Source organism: Felis catus, chromosome D4, assembly GCF_018350175.1.
Source record: "Felis catus isolate Fca126 chromosome D4, F.catus_Fca126_mat1.0, whole genome shotgun sequence".
In the NCBI taxonomy this organism is placed as follows: domain Eukaryota; kingdom Metazoa; phylum Chordata; class Mammalia; order Carnivora; family Felidae; genus Felis; species Felis catus.
Genome location: NC_058380.1, coordinates 21,354,070 through 21,360,069, shown reverse-complemented (window position 1 = coordinate 21,360,069; position 6,000 = coordinate 21,354,070). Strand labels below are relative to the sequence as shown.

The window sequence follows — 6,000 nt, the reverse complement described above, 5'->3', positions numbered from 1 at the left end:
TTGTCTCTGGCCCTGCGGCAACTTCATCACCCCTTGGTGGAAATAAAAGGTCTGCATGTGACCTCTGATAGTCTTTTCTTTACCTTTCTTTACCTCCTCCCACATACACACCAGAGAAATATCAGCGTTCTGCATAATACCTAATTTGGGGGAAAATATAGTTAGCATTACAAACGTGTACTCATTTCACAGGAGAAGAGACAAAGCATTAAGCCGTTATATGACTAAAGACTCAGCAGTCATGCTAGAAGTGCAAGTCGAACTGCCTTAAAGTGGAAGAGAGGTGGAGGCATTTACTGGTTTATTAATCAACAGGGTTCCAGGGATCATTGGCTTCAGGCAAGGCTGGATCAGGGGCTCACACAGGTCCCCGGTACTGGATGTCTACCTGTGGTCCAGCTCTCTCCGTGTTGACTTCACTGTGGCTGCCAGTTACAGGGAGTCCTGGGCACACCCCTGTACCTCAGCAGCTACAAAAGAAAAACATAATTTAATTGTTCAATATTTCCAAGTTAAGTCCTGCAACTGAACCTCATTGTCCAGGTCTCTGATATATGTCCATGCTTATACCAATCATTGTGGGCAGAGGGCATAGAACATACTGATTGAGCAGACCTGAGTGACACGCCCTCATCTAAAGCTAGCACTCTAGAAGAGCCTCCCTGGAACTATGGGGCCTGAGACTGAGGAGTTAGCATGTCCTCAGAGGAAACTCCAAGTGCTGTCAGCAAAAGAAAAGAATACGATGCTGGGCTATTTGAAATAAACAAACGTACAAAAACTACATTTGCAAATGGAAAAAAATTAAGCAAGATGCCCAAGGTCAAATGGAAGTCAAGAGTGACAGGGAGTATGAAAATGTGTGTTTCGTTACTTCCAGTCTGGGTAGACATTCATTTGCTAGAGGGGCCGGAACAAAGTAGCACAGACTGGGTGTCTGAAACAACAGAAATGTTGTTCCGCATGGCTCTGGAGCCTGGAAGTCCAAGACCTAGGTTGATAAGGCTGGTTTCTGCTGAGGTCTCTCTCCTTGGCTTATAGTAGCCATCGTCTGTGTCCTCATACGGTCTCCTCTCCGTGTCTGTCTGCATCCTAATCTCCTCTTATAAGGATACCACTTAGATTAGGGCCGAAGGTAATGACTTCATTCTAATTTAGTTACCTATTTAAAGACCCTATCTCCAAATACAGTCACATTCTGAGGTCCTGGGGGTTAGGACTTCAACATCTAAATTTAGGGGAAGAAGCACAGTTCAGCCCATAGTGGTGGGTTTCATTACACCAAGTATGTTGGATGCAGTTTATATAAACAAGTGAAGGTAAACCCACAGAAAGTGACGACGTGCACAGATCTGCCAAGATATGCACAGGGGGGCCGTATGTGTGCCTTCTGGACACCTTACTGAGTGTGTCGGCATCCAAGGTGACCTGATGGTCGATGACCTTGTTCCATCACAAATTTCACAAGTAAACCATATCTGGAGCCATTGCAACCTTTCCCACCGCACCCCCACCCCCCGTGGAGTCAACCACTTTACAAAGTAGCGAGTTCTTGTGAAATTTTTTATCAAATAAGATAACCCTTTTACACCGTTTATACAAATGTCAGTTTCAACATTATCTTTTTCACACTCCTTATGCATAGGGCAATAAGGAATGGAAAGTACAGAGATTAATTTAGGTAACAATTACCATAATTCACAATTGCATTAGCACCTATTAAGGTTCATTGTTCTGTGGAAATTTTAATGATACATTCCTGAGTGAATAAAAGCCGAAGATGATTGGAAATAAAATTGTTTCTATGTATGCTGACGGGACTGCTGAGTGTAATTATACATTTCAGAGGCGACCTGTTTTGGAGTTTACTCCATAATTTTATGTAAATGTTAAATAACTTTGTGTGTTCTTCCTCCCGGGTTAAATGCTAATTTGTGTTATTTCAACACAGGGAGTACTGCAAGGTTATTAACAGACTTGCTCTGCCAGCGAAGCCGACTTTGGAAAAATAGCTCCGCATACTTCAAAATGATAGAGGTATCTCTAGTGTTTCTTCCTTTTGCATCTTATAAGTGGGCTGCCCAACTTGTCGTTCTGAAAACAGCTCTTCAGTCTTAAAATTTGTAGCGAAAACCCAAGACGTGAGGCATTTTCTCCCTAAAGGTAATCAAGTTCGTTCATAACGTTGGTTTGCATCAACTTGTTCAATCCCAAAAGAAAACAGGTAGAGGGTAACAGACCTTGAGACTCTCCAAAGTATGATCATTTTCATGTGTAGATAGGAGTGGCTCTCTATGTCCAGATTTCTCCCGGTTCCTAGAGACTAACACAGAGCCAGTACATAGTAGGCATTCTTCAGTACATGCTGACGGGAGGAAAATCCCCAGTCTTTACAAACCCTCAGGAAACCATCAAGACAAAATTCTGCTGAAACACAGAGGGCCTATTTTGCTTCTGCAGAAATGCTCACCCTATTCCCCACATATATATGCCCCCAAATCAAGAGAGGACCAGAACAGGCACACATAGAGAAAGCAGGGGATATAAAAAGCAACAGATCCGTGTATGAGGGTTGGAAAACAGTAACACTTTCCCCTACAATTTCATTATCAGATCCCAAAGTCAGACAATCAAAGCGTTCCACTTTATTATGACAAGACTCTTTGGCGATGAGGTCAAGAAAGAGTCAAATTATTTGCTTTGGCCTCTAGTGCCACACAGAGGAATTGAGCGCCACATAGGGATGTGAACTTTTGAAAGAGCATCTGGGGAGAACAGATGCCCAGTAGTGTGAGAATCTTTACCAGATTCACAAAGCCAAGGCAATGCCAGCACTGGACGCCCGGGCTGCCTGACTCCCAGACCCGTGTCCTCCCGCCTCCCTGCACAGCCCAGCCAAGGGTGACCAGGCTGGAACATCCCTCCGGCTTCCTCTTTGCACCATGGAATGGTGTTGTAGGGTAAAAAGAATACCCGTCTCTGGTTCCGATGAGTCAGGATGAGTCTCAGCTCTTTGGCTTACGTTTTCAGTAACGTGGGTCAATTACTGACTCATCTGAACTATATCAGCTCTTTAGCAAAGACATCTGAATGATCAATAGGATTTTCTATTATGAAATATCAACAAGGATCTGGGAAGCCCAGAATAAACTGAAAATGTGGGGATAGAGGGCTGCAAAGAAAAAAAAATCCTGTCTTTATCTGCTGAGGATCTCCTGGGACTGGTTGATCTGGCCACAGAGGAAACAGAGAACTCGTAAGATGGAGAATCATCAAAAGGCTTAACATTTATTTGAGTTCTTAAAAATAAGACGGCAGTTGTGCAACATTAAATGTACGCTAGCTATATTGTTTCATCATCGTGACCATCTACTCTGTGATTTTCTTTCTTCATCTACACAATTTTTGGTTCTGCAAAACTCCGGAGATTAATACGTTATACTTCACAATTACTTAGTTATGTCAATTATTTCTCTCTTAGATATGTCAATATCTAAAGTGTCGGTCAGCGTGTTGGTCTCTCTATTGGCATAAAAGTTGGTCCAGTCAAGTCCCATTTGGAGAAACATTCTTCATATAAAATGTCATCACGAATATTGTCATCAAAATCACCATCAACAAACTGATCTCCTCTACCAAGGGAAAGCTTTACTCCCGAGGGAGACTTTAATCTATTTGCTGGAGACCAAAAGCCATGATAAAAGTCGATGGCCGTCTGAACTCCCAAGGTTGTGGCCTCAGTGACATTTCAGCTCCCGACTTGCATTTTACTTTCCCTTCTCCAACATCGCTTCGCCTTCTCTGTTCTCTCTATTCCAAACATGCTTATGCCTCCTGTTCTCCTAATGCAAAAACATGTTTCAGAGTTTCCTCCATCTCAAGTTTTGCCAACTTCATCCCAGTTTCACAAACACATATACAGAGATGTCACATGTAGTGATAACATGGCCTCGAGTAAGATAAAACATAAGCCAATAGTGGATAAATTTTAAAACAAGGCACTATTTTGGTGATTCAGACAGCAGATGTCAACTCAGAATATATAGTGACACATATCAGGAGGCAACTGCTGTTGAGAATTTAGGAACTACAAATAACTATTGAATCATTTCCCAAACAACTCACCATGCTAAGGAAAAAGTCAAAAATAGAAGTACATTCAGTACTTCAGTTTGTCTCCAAAGTTAGGGGCACTGATTATACTTATTTCTATTCTTAAACGCTCTTTTACCAAGAGGAGCTCATGTCTGCTTATTGTCACCAGACTTGAACGTGTCCTTCCTATCAATATCTGTCTTCTTGCTGCTTTTATTTTCTAGCAAAGTACTGAAATGCTTGAAAGTCTACTAAAAATTTAGTTTTCATGCATCTGTCTCATCCATTAGAACCAAGCTGAATGAGAGCAGGGACTGCCTCTGACTTGTGATTGCTATATCTCTGGGTCGAGAAAAGTCTCTGGCATGCGGTAGACGGTGGATAACGTTTTTTGAAAGAATAGCAGATGTGTGCATACTGTGTGGTGGCAAAAGAGATCGTTAGATGATCACCTGCAGATGTCTGGCATCAGCTGCCTGGGACAGGCAGGACCTTCGGGTGACCAAGGAGTTGATGTCATTTTGGTGGAAATAAGGAGTATCACGGATCGGTTAGCGGTTTTTAAGGAACCTAGAGAATTTAGGGCGTAAAAATGATAAACTCAGGGCTTTGAATTTCTAGGTCAACGTCTTGATACGGGACCAGAATGCTTCTGTGACTTCCCTACAAGTAATCTGTTTTTTTTTTTTTTTCCTACAGACACAGGGCCAGAAGTTCTGAAAAACAAATTCTATATCAAATCTTTCTGGTAGCTGAATTACAAGTCAAATTGAATTCACATCCCTGAAGGGTTTCTGATGTTAAAGTTCCAGTGTTGGTTAAGAAAAAGCAGCATCCTAAAAATTGGACACATCCCGTGAAGCTGGAGACTCCGAACCCCCAAATTCCACTGAGGCATCTTTGCAGGTAGAGGCCCTTCCTCCCTGACTGGTGTTAGTATTCATCTGCCTAAACGGGCCACAATGGCTTCCTCTGAGGTGTTTGCCTTGCAAGGAGTCGCTGTTATTTCTGAAGACCCACACACACTGCCTGTCCTTGCTTCTAGACTTGCAACCAGACCCGAATGCCACCAGACCCCAGAGCATGAGTTACAAAGTGTGAACCATGAGAAGATGAGAGCCACACCAAAATCTTATAGGATTCTGTCAGTTTATACAGACAGAAACCCGACGTACGTGTATGGAAATGGATTGTAAGGGTGTTGGAAGAACTATAATGTTGGACGAAATTGAAATCATGGATACGGGAGCTCGGAGCCGAGATTCTGAATTCAATGTGCCAGCTTGAGTGGCTCTAAGAATTTTCTTGGTTACTTAACCGGAACTCAGTAGCCTACGCTAAATGAAGACTAAATGTCAAGACCTCCTTGGTACGTCGTAAAAGACAGTATCTAAGGCCCAGGGAAATTGGAATGCCAGAGCAGATTTATCATCTAAGAATTGCTCACCCACCCCCTATCTATACCCAAAGAGGATCCAGAAGACCCTTCACCAAAGCAGAGAGAAATACCATTGTAAAGGGAGTGGTAGCATCCTGGGAAACTCTCCAGTGCCTACTCTCTGCAAGCCAGTAATGCCTGTGGTAACTTTGCTTCGGAATGAGGCTCCCTGAATTCAATGCAGATGCTGGAATCCAGGGTGGGAAAGAAGAAGCCGACTGCGGTCACTGTAATAGGCAGGAAGCTGAAGCAGCGATTTGATGGTTTCAGCCACAGAGATCTCTGTCGTTAGCCGATTTCTCATATATCCTCGGGACCGATTTGATTAAGCGCAAAAGCTCTTGGTGCGGTGAATCACCACAACAGACATTCAAAGCCCCTCAACAAATTTCTTGACTTGAGTATTTTTGCACTTGCCTCCGTTCTTATTTGGCATCTTTCAAGTCCTGAGTCTGCTGGGGTTCTAT

General features: G+C 43.0%; 1 long non-coding RNA gene across 1 annotated transcript in view; it reads right to left on the bottom strand.

The window, feature by feature from the left end:
- Positions 1-267: 267 nt before the first annotated feature.
- Positions 268-6,000, bottom strand: part of LOC111556232 — a 29,746-nt gene continuing 24,013 nt past the window's right edge. The window contains exon 3 of the long non-coding RNA XR_002148092.3: positions 268-470. This is a non-coding gene — a long non-coding RNA (uncharacterized LOC111556232). The remainder of the gene's footprint in view (positions 471-6,000) is intronic.